Source organism: Enoplosus armatus, chromosome 15 (genome assembly GCF_043641665.1).
Source record: "Enoplosus armatus isolate fEnoArm2 chromosome 15, fEnoArm2.hap1, whole genome shotgun sequence".
Lineage (NCBI taxonomy): Eukaryota > Metazoa > Chordata > Actinopteri > Centrarchiformes > Enoplosidae > Enoplosus > Enoplosus armatus.
In genome coordinates, this window is record NC_092194.1 from 2,123,211 (window position 1) to 2,139,906 (window position 16,696).

At 44.5% G+C, this 16,696-nt stretch overlaps 1 long non-coding RNA gene across 1 annotated transcript; it reads left to right on the forward strand.

Annotated features, from left to right (window-relative positions):
• Positions 1 to 241: 241 nt before the first annotated feature.
• Positions 242 to 9,726, forward strand: LOC139297245 (uncharacterized). Its single transcript, XR_011598481.1, has 3 exons — positions 242 to 346; positions 8,975 to 9,049; positions 9,664 to 9,726. It is a non-coding gene; the product is annotated as an uncharacterized lncRNA (long non-coding RNA).
• Positions 9,727 to 16,696: the final 6,970 nt, after the last annotated feature.

Sequence of the window (16,696 nt, forward strand, 5' to 3'; positions counted from 1 at the left end):
TCCCTCTTTGACCGACAAACTAACAAAAACACTGTTTGCGTAACTGTTATTATGCAAGCTATTTGCATGAACAACTGCAGGAATGTGACGGATCAAGTTTCTCACTGTTGTTTTGTTTTTTTTTTCTTTTTAAGGCCTCCCCTCCTCCATGTCACTACACTATTGCACTGTCCTCTCATCGAACACTGAGGGGTTGATGGGGGGGGGGGCGGGGGGCAGCAGATCTACAGACACTGGACACGTCGAAGGTCACGACGTCACAGCCCTTTACATCTTCACGCCGTCACTGGGCTCCGCTGACTGTTCATTCAGCAGACGGACACATGACAGAATCCATAGACAAAAGGTAAAACAGGACACCAGTTTGTTTTGTTTTCTTGATTATTGATCTGTGATCCATTTAATGTATTTTTATTTTGCATTTCACCACAAGTTATATTCATTTTATTGGTCACATTTTTACGATAAGGGTGCATTAATTAACATTAATTAATGCAGTAATACGAATTAACTAACAGTTAACTAATATGTCTAGTAATCATTCACTAACGGTGTTCATGTTGACTGAGGCATTTATTCATTGTTGAATAGTTTATAAAGATGCTATTGTAAGCATTAATTAATATAATAAACAATACATAACTCTCCATAACATTTATTAATGGTTTACTCCACGGGTGTGATAAAATGGCTCGATAGCGCAAGTGTCAAATCTAAGAGTCCCGGGCCTGAAGATCGTCTGCACGCCAATTTTGAGCCACAGCCATTGTGCCGCCTACTGGCAACAGGAAGCAAGCCTTGCGTAACAACTCGTGATGTACAGGAACGCAACGTACAATCGGTGCGTGTAGTCTAGCGCCACATAGTGGACATGAGAAGTGACATTTAGCTCCTTTTGTGCAGCGTCCAATATGCACCAAAATTCAGAACGGGGTCAACCGACCTCCAGTAATGGCACCGCGCCCCCGACGTGCATGAGGGTGCGAGGGCCCACTCAGCGCTGCTTCCAGCTTTAATTCGTCTTGCTCTTCCGTTTAAAAAAACAAAAACAAAAAAAAAAACATGTTATGGTCCGTGACGGTTTTCCGAGGCCAAGTCTTGTAAATATTTTGACGTGGGAAAAGCTGTGGAGAGCTCGAGAGGTTTCACACATGATTCATATTTTCTCGCTCTTTTCCCAAAATACTTACATGTATCTGGTGGGAAAAGAGAAACATGGAAATATCTTTACTCTTCAGTCCTGTCCAGCGAATTATTTGAGGAATGTCTTGTCACACTGTTTACTACTGTTCTCTGGACAGGTGGCTGCTCTTGAGCAACGGGTTATTCATCGTTCAGCATATGTCAGAACACATGGATTAGATTTAGGTGCTGATCAGAAGGCAAAACGTTTCTGCCTGTGTGTGTGTGAGAAGACGACTTTGACCACTTGATGGCAAACAAACTCACAGCGCCAGTGTCAGGTTAAGGCTTCCCTTGATCCCAAAATTTGCACACAAAATGATTTTTATACTAGTTAGTTACCATTTTGTCATGTTTTACTATGTTGGTCTGTTCTGTACACATGACATCTATTGCATGTCTTTACATCCTGGGAGAGGGATCTGGCACGCTACCATTTTTTTTCCCCTGGGGGTCAGTTTTTCTTTATGTGAATTGAGGGTCTCAGGACAGAGGGTGTTGTATGCTGTACAGAAAAGTTGTAAAGCCCTTTGAGGCAAATTTGTGATATTGGGCCATATAAATGAAATTAACTTGACTTGGTAGAACACAAGCTACATAATGTAATGCCAGTGAAATCCATACGGACTCTGACTTTGAATACCTCGTGGGAAAATACGGGTCAACTTTACACCGCTATTATCCAGTCACATTACTCCCTGCAGTATTTAAAACTGACCCACTGACAGAAAACGACCAGATTGCCTGTCCAGCGACCTCGGTCTGATCGACAAGGCTCTTGCACGCGGGCCGTAAGGTTCTTAAATCTCGATGAAGGGCTGTTTGCCGCCGGCGTCCTGGAGGGGAAGCTACTGGTAAAAATAAATAAATATTTTTTTTTAAAAAGATTCAGACCATACAGGCACCCGTCAGGGTTCTTAACTTGGAACGAGACAACCTCGTTGCGCTCTCACCCAAAACAAATTTGCCCAAACAAATAAGAGGAAACCATGAAGCCACCCCTTCGCAAAGAAAGCCTAACTATTTCCGTGGCTTTAGTTGACAAAGCTCGACACGTCTTTGAACGTCTTTCATATATAGGTTTGCCTCGAATTGAGCATGTTGCATGTGACATATTGAAATATGAATGCCTTTCGCGTGTCACCGAATGTAATGTAATGTGTTGTCCCGCGTCCACCTTGCCGTTGTCCTTCAGGACACACTGATAGTTACCTACAACACAACCTCCTCAACACGATGGTGTCTCCCAGCAGCATCAGATTTTGTGACTTAGCACGGCACGCTGCTGTCACGTTCCATTTCACAGATGAGTGCAGTGTCCTCCTCTGGGCTCCAGCTCCTATGCTCTTTGACTGTGTACTACAATGTGCTGATAATTGACACGGGCATAGAGCTCCGTTGAGGCAGATGGAGACAGGCTCAGACGACAAAGGCTGCTTCTTTACCATAGACTGTATGAAAGCAGTGGACGCGGCCGCCGTGACGTCACCCACTGGTTTGTGGACCACTGCTTTTGGCATTTTGGCCGTCGCCATCTTGTTTTTTTTTGGAAGCAGAAGTGACCATATTTGGACGAGAGGGTGGAGCTGGGGATCTGAGAACCCAAAGACAATATGCACGCCAGTTAGCTTGTAAATGTCCTCACCAGAAAAAAAAGAACAGCCGACTCCTAGAGTGTCTTTTAGCACAACCGAACGCCGCTACCTATCAATCACAGGGTAGCCCTGCCCTAAAGCATACCCTGCTTTATCATAATTTACTAAATGAACATCATGCTGTATTGAAGAAGACTTGAAACTGGAACTCATTAGGAAAATGTTTACTGAGCCAATCAATCAAGTGAGAAGCAGGGTCATTTTCTCATAGACTTCTATACAACTTTCTTTTTGCAACCAGAGGAGTCGCCTCCTGCTGGCCATAAGAAAGAATGCAGGTTTAAGGCACTTCCGCATTGGCTTCACTTTTCAGCCCCAGAGGTTGGTGCCTGTTCCTTACTGAAAGGACGGAGGACTCTTTATTTTCTCTTATCATTTTTGTAAAACAGAAGGGGCCGTCTGTCCTCTCTCAATAAGACATTATACAATATTATATAATGCGACAAGTGAATGCATGCAGTTTGTGGCACGGTTTCACTTCAGACTAAAAAAAAAAGGATGCAAGTGGTGTTTATTGATTCATTAAAAAATCAATAAATAGGTTTTTCTTCTTGTTTTTTAACAATGGCTGTCACCTCATGCAACCACCCATGCATGTAGACAAAAGTCACCAAGACAGAGGAACGCTGGAAGTATTTACAAAAGAAAAACACACTGACCTCTCATTTCCAGCAGTGTGTGTTGATCCTGATGCGTTATTAATATTCCATCTCCTCTCCGCTGTTGTTTGGAGAGCTTCCAGGCAGGACACGCAAAGTGAGAGTGACTCTGTAAGCATCATATGAAAACAATATGACACACTCACAGTTGAGTAACAGGGCGTACGTTGAGTACAGCGAGCCGATACACGGCGCTGCTGCATGCATGCGTCAAACAGCTCTAAACGCTCTTGTACACCGGTGGCACGCGTTTCACAAAAACTGAGCGACGTCGGACGTCTCGTACGTAAACATGCACTGTAATCTATGGTTCGTCCGTCACATCAAACAAGATAGGAATGTGCGGCGTCTTCGGGAGAAGCTCAGCTCGCGGGTCACGATAAAAAGGACAGCAGAACATGACATGCGTTTCAGGTGTCACTTTCTGTCCGCCTCCCGGGCTGAATGCATGTGTCCAGTTTTTGCGGGATGCCCGACCGGTCTGAGCACACATAGACCTCCGAGCTCTTGTCGGGGAAAAGGTGACATACCGCTCCGCGTTAATGAGACAGTATGGTCTTGACATGATGAATGATGACTAACGCAAAAAGTTGGGTGATACAGTGATAACAGAGAAATATCTGAAGTCACTTTAGGAATGAGCGTGAAAGGTCATTCTAAACATTGGAAACAGTAGTTTCAAGGTCCACTTACTAGACCCTCCAGGCTTAAAGGTACATTAATATAGCAGCAAACAGCTATTTGCTATGTAAAGAGAGTAATGGCGTCCTGAGCAGAGAATTAAGCCACACTCCCTCTGTGTGTGTTGTAATCCGAGCCTCTCCATTCTTTGTTTAGGTAGCTGGTCTGGCCGCATGTGCATGTTAGTGCATGTTAGCGCATGTTAGTGCATGTGAGTCCCTCCCCGTGAAACTGTGACCTCCCACGCAGCGTTTGCAGTTCGAAGCGTTCAGCTGAAAGGCACTCACATTCAATTGGAACCATCACACTTTAGCTACCTGAGGCATATTTTACTTGATGTTTTAGGTAGCTAGTGTTAGCAGGATAGCATATCATAAGCAATTGTTTCATGGATTTAGGTCCCCCGAAGGGAAAAAGACGGCAGGAACCGACTGGGGATGTCACGATCTTCTGATTTTGATCATCCATGACCCCCTCAGTGTTTTTACCTATACCGGTGCAAAAGTCCAACACAAAGTACATTTCCCCTCAACATGGGCGAAGAGAGATTGTTTTTGTCTGAGATGCTGGCGCTCTAGCGCGACATCTAGTGGTTCTGAATATCGTATATATATTCACTTTCAAGAGTGCGACTGACAGCTGCAGAACAAAGCTCGAAAGTGGACCTACTGTGCTGTTCATTCTTTGTGTCACACGTTCATAGGAATATTATAAGAATTATAATACAGGGCTTGAAATGAAAGTGAACTAGTATTTCAGCAGGGTAGGGATTCACGGCACAGCTTCCACCCCCTTCCAAGGTGCGTGCAGAAGGGGGTAAAGTCTGACGAGGTCAAAACTCCAACACTTGGTGGTATGAAGAACACTTTGAGATGAGTTTTCGCGTTTGAGCATGAATCTCTGGCGGCATAGTGATAAGTGGGCGTGATGCGCATAATATTTTTCTGCAGACGGAAGTGGAATCAGTTCAACAAGCTACTTAATAAAAATGAGACGCTAGGTGTCGAGGCGAATGTGGGTTTGCCTGGATAGGCAGCCTGAATATATTGCAAGTCAGATAAATAGATGTTATATGAGTATGATACCACTAACCCGGTACATTGTTTGCGAGTTGTCCGCCATGTATCATGAAGTTTGTCAGTTTACCAGTGAATTTGACTATAAACTTCTACTGAAAGTCATGTTTCTATCTATGCAAATTAATTCCTCCTAATCCCACCTTGTTCCCAAGTGCACCGTGTCTCCATCAGTGTGACTTGGTCAAAAACGTACGTACATCTAGATTGCAACTCTGCTTTAATTCATGCTGGAGTGCTTACATGATCTACAGCGTCACGTTCCTGCATAGATATGTAGCTAAATGCTGAACATTTCAACTTCATTTTAAATCCCCTCCGGTGACATCTGACTCGGGACCACACTTACTGCATGGATTCACGTCAAACCATCAAAGGGTTTGATGGGAAAACTAGTTTTCAAGCTCATGGAGAAAAGCATCACTTTACTGGTGCAGTATCTGCATTTTTTCCCCATGATTTACTCCACATGATCAGAGTGGGAACAATGTGGGGCTGAAACCAGATCCCCTTTTACAGCCATTTGCAAAACAACTTCTCTTTATAATATAATGCAGTGTTGATCTGAGCCACGCTGAGCCAGCAAGCTGCAGAGGCATTTTTAATTGTTGCAGGTGGTCTGGCTCAGGGAGCATAGCTGTGATGCTCAGGGATCTGCAAATAAAACTCCAAAGCATGCATGTGCAAACGGGTACACAAACAAGCGAGCTGGGTCCAAGACAGCTGTGCCTGGGATCACTGTGCCAAGGTTCAAGGCCTGAGGTAACAGCATGGCCTCCTTTTGCGTCATGTCACTGATTCAGAGTCTGCGGAAAGCCACTGGGGACTGGAACTGTCTGCGTTATGCATCAGGTCCTCTGAGATCCAACAGAGGGGTTCGACATTATTATGGCGAACAATGCAAAGGTTTTGAAGGAGGTTTTTCTCTGAACCTCCGTCATGAATGTTCATTAGAACAAGACTGTAAACTGTCCTCGTGGCCTCTAGAGGCTACAGTCTCCGTGAAACCCCACAACACAGACATGTTTCAAGGTGCAAACAACATTCTGACACAACCTACCATTAGTGGTGATTGTCCTAAAGGCCGTTAAAGTCTTAAAGGATTATCCGTTTAGGAGCATGGATGTGTGTCGTGGCCAAGACAAAAAAAAAAACGAAAGAAAACAACAACAGAAAAAAATTCAAGGTCTACAGAGCTTCCAGCCACATCTCGGGGCCCTCATCAGCAGATGGGTTTAACTGTGTTGCCATGGAGATGGTTTAGTTGCTAGTAGGTGGTCTCTGGTGTCAGATGTGAATGTCCTCATTGATCCTTCGCTGGTCCTCCTCTGACTCCTGGTCAATGACCTCCCCAGTGGATGCTGTGAGCGGTTTTGGTGTTCACAGACAGCTGATATTTGTCTGATTCTGGTGTTCATTCAGTCTCTTGGTCAGGGCCCTGGCTGCTTCGCTGATGTAGTGCTCCCAACAGATGTCACGTGTGATGTCATAATGATGGTGGGTGGGTGGGGGGGGGGTCTTTAGGGTGTACCAGCAGCTATCTTAAGGCGTTAAATGGTTTGCGCTGACGCCGTGTGACTTGAAGACTCTGGTCAGATGTTGTGACAGTCCAGCCATGTAAGAGGCTCTTTTGATGGTCCGATATCAGTCTTGAAAACAGTGATTCTGGACAGTTCATGCACTCAAAAAGTTCAAACCCAGAATGATGATGGGTTGAGCCAGACCTTTGTCCGAAGCGCAGAGCAACTCTGTTGAAACTACTCTCCTTTGTTTGTTCTGACAGCTGACATTTGATAAAAATAACTGTATCATAAAAATGATGATTGATTACTCCCCCCCCCTCCCCCTCCCCCACATTCATAGGAAAGCAAAATGTATTGTGTCTGTTGTGCTCACTTGATGATGTAAAAACCTCCCGTCGAGCTGAGAATCGTGAACTCCAATATGGATTTATGTTCTCCGGTGACATTTACTGTGGTCTCTAAATGCAGCGCACTTCCCTGTTTGCATGATAGATGTGTTTTGTCCTGACACCGCACTGTATGGAAGTGATTTGAGAAAGAAATGCATTAGTTCCACTGTGCGTGTCCCGTACTGACGCTCCAAACTCAAAATGTGCTTAAGAGCTCAACATGTCAAAGCCATTCTTCTCTGTGAAAGGGGGCGAGACAGAATCTTTCCATGTCCCTCCAAACACCAAACAGTGAAACCAACTTGACATTTTCAGGATGTGCGCTCACTTCTACCGTCCGTAAATAGACAAACTGGCCGTGCGGGACAGGATTCTGTTTAGGCACTACGCAGGATTTAAAACACTCCAACCCTCGATAACAATCAATAACTTAACTAATGAGATAACATGTGCCCCTGCCTGTTACTCCTGGCGCATCCTCAATTCCTTTGGCTTTGGATCAACTCTGCCTTCTCTTCGAGCCGTTCGCCACCTCCTCCAAGCAAGTGCAGTACAAAGAAATCGCAACAGCATCGCGGGAAAATGCAGAAATCTGAGATGAATTTGCTTGAAAAATGTGAATGCTCGAGTGTATTGCACTCCTACCGCTCAAACCTGGAGGATGAAGTGTAAAACTGGTAGAAATGGGGGTAGAAAAACATATTTACATTTGAATTGTTTCTGTAAAATAAATTGTTGCGGAAAAAGTACACTATTTTAAAGTATAATGTATAAGTATAAATGCCCGGGGGAAAAAAAGTATAAACGTTCTTAAAGAGCAGGTTTTAACATTTGAACGGTTCCTGCTGTGGATCGGGTTATTGCTCGGACGGCGGCTGTGTTTGGGGTTTAATCTGCGATGACCTGGATTTGGCTATGGCAGCTCTACTGTGACTAGTCTCAATGCAATCACAATGTATTGCGAGGGAACGCGGGAGAACCTCCGGAATAATAAATTCCCACCGTGACCTTCCTAGGGCAACCAGTGGTGGTTGGTGGAAAATGTTTTAGGTAGGCCTATGCCACATCCAGTCCAACTTCAGCAAACATCCCAGTATGATTAAACGCAAAAAAAAAAAAAACTGCATTCCTACTTTGCAGTTAAATATTGAACAGTTATTTGATTCCAACATGAAATAACGCCTTGACAAACACTTGACATGTTATTGTGGTCACCCACACAGGTGAAGTCAGCATAATGTAAAACATGACGTAGAAAATGTGTATTGAGATGCCCCCCATGGACCATGTTTTGTTGGGAAAACAAAAAGTATGATGATGATGATGATGATGATGATATACCCATTATGTTTTGAGTGTCGTTTTAATATCTCTATTTGGATGTTTCCGTGCTGGTGACGATGCGAATTTCCCCTTTGGGAATTAGGAAAGTGCATCGTCATACCTCAAGACAACTGCTGCTACTCCAGTCATGATATCGACGATGTAAAACATAACTACAGTTACATAACTATAGCCCTGCATTACAAATAATAAATAATCATTTCTAATAAAAAAAACAATAAATACACCTTTATAATAATAATAATAGTCCTCCTAGTTTAAATAAAAGTAAATTAATGGCCAATAACGCTTGATGTTTTATAGGCTTAAGCCCGGGCCTGCTTAATTTCCTGGGGCACACGACATCAGCATACATAAACCAACTAAATATATTCCTATACAAAAAAAGCATGCATTTAAAGTCCATGTTAGAATGGACATGAATTGTAATCATTTGGTATTATTGTTTGAACTGTTTTGTTCCAGGTCAAAGGTCGCGGCGTTTGGCGAGGAACCCGGACAGTCAACATCGCTAGTGCTCATGTAGCACTGATATTTAAGGTTTGTTCGGATTATGATTTGCACTAACGCCGCTGTGATTATGTAAGATGCACCGACGAGGCGCCCAATGGGATGTGAGGTGATCGCTTAGGTGCTTGTGTCCACATGGCGTTTGTCTTTGGCAGAAAAGTGCTGGCAGGGAAGAGGAGGAAGAAAAAAAAAAAAACCCTGCATGTGGGTTTTGTTGCTATGACGACGATGTCTAACAGGGGGGGGGCTAACAACGAGCTTACGACGCGTAGGGTGATGAAAAGCGCAACACTCACCACCAACGTTCAGTGTCGGGCCGCGTCTGCTCCCACAAATGGGCTTCGCTAGTCCCGCCCCAGATCCAAATCGGCCTATATGATTGGGTGCCTGAAAAGTGTGTCGGCGACGACACCAGCGCCCCTCCTGGAAAGTTCAGAGATGGTCGACTGGAAGCGCTGGGAGCGGACCCAAAACATATATCCCTATGCTATATGGACACAAGCCCTTTGGGAGCTGGACCAGGTGTGTGTGTGTGTGTGTGTGTGTGTGTGTGTGTGTGTGAGCGAGAGAGAGAGAGAGAGAGAAGGAAAATATAGGAAAAACAACAAACTTTAAAAAAAATCTTGTCATCCCTGTACTTTCAGCTGATTCCCCCCAGCATTTATTTTCCTGCGGACAGTGGGGGATGTCGCGCTGCCCAGCCCCACTGGCTACATTGATGATGTAGGTGCGGGCGGCAGATGTGAGGTCTGTGGGGATGAGGAGGGCCCTGCCTCTCGACCGCCTGCTGCTGCAAGACAGCCCGGAACATCAACAGCGTTTCAGTTCCAAACAAGGCCCGCCGCTTCCGCTGGCCATGCTTCCAGTTTGAATAAAGGCCTTTCCAGTTTGAATAAAAGCCTTTCCAGTTTGAATAAAAGCCTTTCCAGACTGAAACAATGTATCTCTGCATGGAATCAGAAACGGTTGCCAAATCTGTCCGGGCCGTGCAGCCAGGGCGTATAACGTATGCATTATCATCAACGCGGGGAGTTTACAACCGATAAATAAAACCTAATTAATGCGTTGGCGTTTGTTGCTTAAACAAACAAAGAGCGGGCCGTTTTGTCAACGCCTGGACCTCCCTCTCTCTCTCTCTGCCTCTGACCGACGCGGAACAGTGACAATGTGATCTCAAAATCTCAGTATTTCAAAATGCGGCAATAACCACGCAGACTTGCTGCAGTGTTTTCTCAAAGGGCGGAACATTGTCAAAGCCTCCCAGTGGTATGATACTTAGTCCTCAGACCCCGCACAGACTCAGATCTCCCAGGTCTTGGGGGGAATCTGGAGGAGGCAAAAAACAAAAAAAATGGGACGACTCAATTTGACTTTTATTGAACTTCACACCTCTCAGGTACCAACAATGCAGAGCATAATGGTTAAACATGTCGTACTATCAAACACACAATAATGCCCACCAGGTACAAAACAATGAGAAAGACAACGTTTAAAATGTTTTATATCATTTATTTATTTATTAACAAAATATATTACACTGGGACATTTTACACGAGGCCTGTTGCAACAGCCGTTTGTAAGTTGTCTGAAAAGGATTTCACAGGCAGTGTTTATAAAATGTAATTCACTATTTTGCCACCTGTCATGTAGGTGAGGTTCAAGGGTCTGGCGTTGCACTAGGAGCAGTGCACGCTGCGTGATGAACAACTTCCCTTTCCTGCCGCTCTGCAGCTGTAGCCGGGCCCGCAGCTCCTCGGGGCTGTAAATCAGAGCCTTTGTACTCCAGAAGGATCCCATCAGCCACAGGTGTGGGCTCTGTCGGGGGATTAGGCGGCCCGGCGCTGGAGACGCTGAAAGCTGGAGAGCGCCGGCGAGCGCCTCCGTCACAAAAAAACACACGAGGAGAGGAGTGGAGTGGAGTGGAGTGGAGTGGAGGGGAGGACAGGGAGACGACTGAGTGCAAAATCCGAGCGGAAGAAAGTGCCATGGGTGTCAAGCAGATTGTTGTCTTAGTTATACAAACAGTTTTCAGGGGCAGAGCTGCTCTGGAGGCAGGAAGAAAAAAAACATCAGTGGGTGGAACCAAAGAACTACTGATTTTCTTTCTAATACCTATTCTATTACCTTAACGACAAAATGGGTGGTTGCCAGTACATGAATGGTGCAATGATTTTTTTTTTTGAATCATCTATGGTAAAGTATGTTTTTTTTTTAGGTAACTAAAACTGCATAGGGGAAGATCATGAAACGGCATGATACACATACTGGTAATTTCAACGACCTTAAAGCCACATAAGGGGAAGAAAGGTAAACAAAAAATGTATTTAATGTGTTAAAACAGTTACATGTAAAATAGGTCTCTTCGAAGTAACTTGTGTTGCGCTTTTTTTTTTTTTTCCTTTTTTCTTGTACCTGCCAGGTGCCAATTTCATGTCACTGTACTGTATGAAATCCTTAAAATAACAAAGCAAATCACAATAAATGGAACTGGAGCATAATATTTCATGCTGTATCATATTGAACACCCGAACACCCTCCACGCCGTGCAGCCCGTGCTGCAGTCCACCACCCATACCAGGTGATCCCGTCAGCTCTTCATCCGCTCCCCTGGTGCCCCCCCCCCCCCCCCCCCCCAAGTCCAAATGTCCAAATCCACAATAACAATAATCGATAAATCAGTAAGATGCAAAGTGTGCTCTTTTTCCCTCAGTTTAACTTTCATTTCAACAGTTCTAGCCACACACTTGTTATGTGACACATTAGCCCTCAACGTGGTAATTGTACCTTTTTTTTTGGGAGGGGGGGGGGGGCACGTTGGCATCACGTCCTTTTCCACCACTGTTAAATCAGAATTTAAACAACAAAGAAAGAGAGAAAACTATTCTTTAGTTGATACTGAGATTTGGTAATAGATTATTATTCAACCAGTTTTTTTTTATATTTTGATCTCCCCCTCGCCTGTAAAAAAAAAAATAGAGGAGGAGCAGCCTCCTCTGAGACACACACCCCCCTCACACACACACACACACACCACATAAGCAAATTCTGTTTGAGGCAGAGTTGTCTCTTTGCCATTCTAATTAGTCAGTGACCTGTTCTCCAGAAAGTACCCCCACCTCCTGAGGTTGAGCTTAACTAACACAACCATCATGTTATATGGTCCTCCAGAGCAGCCCGGCCTCCAACAAATGTTTGTGGAAGTAAAACTCCAAATCTGCATACCAAGTGTTTGAGGGGAGGGTGGGGATCTGGCGCAGGGCTACAAGGACCGTGTGCGGCCAAGCCCCCTTTTTGGAACGCCACGAGGGGAAAATTCACTGATGAAATGTGGCACGGGTCCACGGAATGCAATTTCAAGCTTCCACATCTGCAGGAAAGATGAAACCAGGTTCCTAATTTTGCGATGATGTCAGTGAGAATACACAACAGCACCGGGTCGGGGCGCCAAGCCCCCCTTCTCATGTTTTCCTCCTCCTCTTTTCCTTTTTCGAATGTATTGCTAATTTATTTTATGATTTTACAGCATGCAGTATTTTCTCTCTCACGAGGGAAACAGGGGCGATAATGAAAAATGGCCGTTTCAGGATGAACTGCAATCTGGCGGCCTTGAAGCTTACATTTAAATCAATAAATCCGTGTTAACAGCGGACAGAAATGTAACTTTTGAGGCCCCCTACTACAACGTTTTGGTACCACTGACGATTGGTGGTACACTCTAATGTGATTGGTGCCATATCAGTGTGGGCGGGCCCTGAAAGTGGTTCGTTGTATCACTTCAGTTCCAGTGGCCACACAGTTAACCAGCTGGGGGGTGGGGGGGGGGGGGGGGGGGGGGGGGCAATAGTGTCAGCAGTTGCTTAGTCCCTTCTGTGTTTTTCAGAACTCACAGGACTCCCTGTTGCTGTGTGTTTGGACAACCTCTTCGTTAGCCAACACCACATCTGGACCCGAGAAAGAAAAACAGCTAGATAGACTTTTTTTTCTTTCTTTCTTTCTTTTTTTTTTTTTACTAATCTTTACTAGCTAGACCCCCTCCTTTCTAAAAATGTGGGATGAACACAGCCTTGAGTGTGCAGGAGCTGCTGATAACTCAGCAAACTTAACAACACGAAGGGAACACAGTGCCTTGATTGAACGTACGTAGGCTATATGAAACCACCTCATCAGATAAGAAGTGAACCAAAATCTTCTGTGCATGGCAACTACAGGATGGTTATATGGAAAGATTGTGGAGATGGCAAATAAACTGTTGTATCTCAAATGTATAATGTAGCGATAATTAATAAGACATCAAATATGCATTGCATGGAGCCCCCCCTGGGGTCAGCTGAGAATTCTGCACTCTCAGTTTACAAATCCACGCACACAGTTTATAAATGGTAAATGGACTTTGCTGATAGACACTTCACAACCTCAACGGTTCCCAAAGCGCTTTACTGATCCCAGGTGCCATGCAAAGTGCTGGCCTCTATTGGGAGAAACTTGGGGACGGGGGGGGGGGGGGCAATCCAAGAGAGATCCATGAAGGCAGAGAAGACAACATCTGATAACATCTCCACTCACCCCCGACTTGGCTGGGTGTGACGGAGACGCCGAGTTTGCCACAGTTTCTTTGTCACTTTTCCAACTTTCGTAGTGTCCGAAATGCAGGCGCTGAGCAGACAGACTGGAGCAGGTTTCTCGCAGGGGGGGGAGGGGGGTCCCTTTCTTTCAAAGTCGGACGTCGGCCTTCAACATTTCCCCAACGCTGGCGTCAGACAGAAATCGAGAGGTGCAGGATTGTCAAATATATGGACACGACTTCTTGGCTCCGAGACTGATGTGATGCTCTCCAGTCAGTAGCGAGACATGGAAGTTGACAGCGCGTCCGCTAGAAACACCGGCTCTCGGTATGTCAGTCAACCGCTGCCATGGAAACACCCACACAGACGCCGTTTACACAAATATGTCAAAAGTGTTCACTAAATGTGAAACACATGCACAAGTCATACCTTTATGAGAAACAGCTTTCCTCTACTTTTGTTTGGGGGGGGGGAAAGTCAGCACGTTTCCATTTTTTTTTCCCCCTCTCTCCGGTTACTCAGCATTTCTGATTTATTTCCGATCAGTTAGCCCCGATAGAGCACCAAATATTATTGTTAACCGAGTGGAACCAAGGTAACGGAATGACCCAATAAGCCGTAGCTGCGCGTGGATGCCCGCGCTCTCATTTCCTAGATGTTGCTTTCATCCAAGTCAAAATATTGCACATTACATTTCAGCCAAGATGGAAACATTTTCCCCTAAGTGCGCCAGTAGCAATGCCTTTCTACGTTTAGGGGATGAGGCGACGGAAAACCGCAGAAACCAAGGAGTTCTTGCCAAAGAAAATCCGGCACCAACACATCTCGCCTACCTGTGGATCAGATCCAGTTAGCCACGTGCTTTGATCAGAGGAAAAGCACTTTAACTTAACTTTAACGTCTGTCATGGTCCTGAATTTCAAGTGCAGCGAGACTGTATTCACATATTAACAAAAAAAAACAACCTCAAACTCATATTTGAAAGCCGGAGCCCCAATGGAACCATTGTGCAGCTCCAACTACTGAGGGCCCCAAAGCTGGGCCACTCTCAATCAAGGTTTCAATAACACGTGCACACGCTCAAGTATGCAACATAATACTTTATTTTGCACGGTTAATGTTATAAAGGGGGGGAAGAAAAGAGCCTCTTCAACTGGAGTCGCTCCCATTAATGGGGTCCATTAATAAACTTAGCCAGACAACTGGGGCAAACGGTGTTCTCCACATATTGGCGAGTTCACACCCCCACCATCAGTACTCGAATCCACTTTGCATCAGCAGGAGGCACATCTCAAGGTGAAGAGGGATCTCCGAGGGAGACGTGAACTAAGAGACTCAAACTATTGGGAACCAGATGGTCTGAATTTTTGCACAGCCACATCCCAGCCCGAGCATTTCCAGCAAGTGGTGTTTTCTCTTAATTTATCTCCATAAAGATTTGCAGGTGCTCAATTAATTATATGACTTAGCTACGCTTGTCTAATTAATCACTGGATGTGGGCCTGCAGATGGCTATGTAAGTTAGTCAGTCTGTTGGTCTCTGTCTAACGTGTTCATGTTAATGAAAAGCATTCTGCTCCGGTCCATGAGCACGAGGGAAGTGCCAACCTTATGTGACGTTGGGAATAGACAAAGTGGCCCCTGGCAAAATGTTTAGTTTGGCCATTTTGTTTTTCCGTGTTGGAAGAAACAATGGTTGTTAAGTGCAAAACAGCGGTTGCTATGTTCTGATATGTGAGAAAAATACATGAACAAAAACTGTATAAATTGCTGGATCTTGTAAAGGAGTCACAGTGAACACTGTAACATCTGCTTTTCCAGTGTCCCAGATTCATGTAATCGCAAGTGACGAACTGTCTTCCAAAATTAGCATCTACAGGTATGTTTATTAGGAGGCCAACAACAGGTGACTGTACTCAAATAGCAGGTGATTATCCTTAAATGGTAACTGTGGCCAATGAGCTGTGGCACTGCACCATATTGTGCCTCCTCCACCACAACATATTTCACGACATATCATGCCGGCCACACTACAGCAGGAGAGATAATTAGCAAGGGAGCGGAAGATGCAACATTAGAGTGTAGGCTGTGAATGGTGCACTCAGATACGTAGTCGGTCAAGTCAGATTCTATTTGTCCTGCACCAAAACATGTTACAAAACATTGTTACTGCATCATCATCGTGTCAAAGGGTTTTCCATTAACGTTGGGTAAACTTTCACTTATTTCACCATTGCAGTCAACCAAAATGTTTCACAATGTCACAATAGATCATTGTGATGCAACAATGGTTCAATTTGATGCATCAATGGCCCATTGTAATGTTACAATGTGTTGCTCTGATGTCACAATGTGTCATAACGCTGTTACAACGTGTCATTGTGATGCAACAGGGGATCATTGTACTGCATCAATGGGCCATTATAATGTTACAATGTCTCACTGTGATGTCAAAATGTGTCACTGTGATGTCACAGTGTGTCATTGCAATGCAACAATGGATCATTGTGATGCACCAATATGCCATTGTAATGCAATGACAATGTACCATTGTAATGCAATCACAATGTGTCATTGTGATGTCACAGTGTGCCATTGTAATGCAATCACAGCGTGTCACTGTGATGTCACAATGCATCACTGTGATTCAACAATGGATCATTGTAATGCAATCATAATGTGCCATTGTAATGTAACAATGGTTCACTGTGATGTCACAGTGTGCCATTGTGATGCATCAATGTTCCATTGTAATGTAACAATGTGTCACTGTGATGTCACAGTGTGCCATTGTGATGTCATAATGTGCCATTGTAATGCAACAATTGAGTTTGTGATGCATCAATATGACATTGTAATGCAATGACAATGTGTCATTGTGATGTCACAGTTTGCCATTGTGATGCATCAATATGCCAATGCAATGTAACAATTTGTCACTGTGATGTCACAGTGTGGCATTGTGATGTCATAATTTGGTTTGTGATGCATCAATGTGCCATTATAAGGCAATCACAATGTGTCATTGTAATGCAACAATGGATCATTGTGATGCAACAATATGCCATTGTAATGCAATGACAATGTACCATTGTAATGCAATCACAATGTGTCA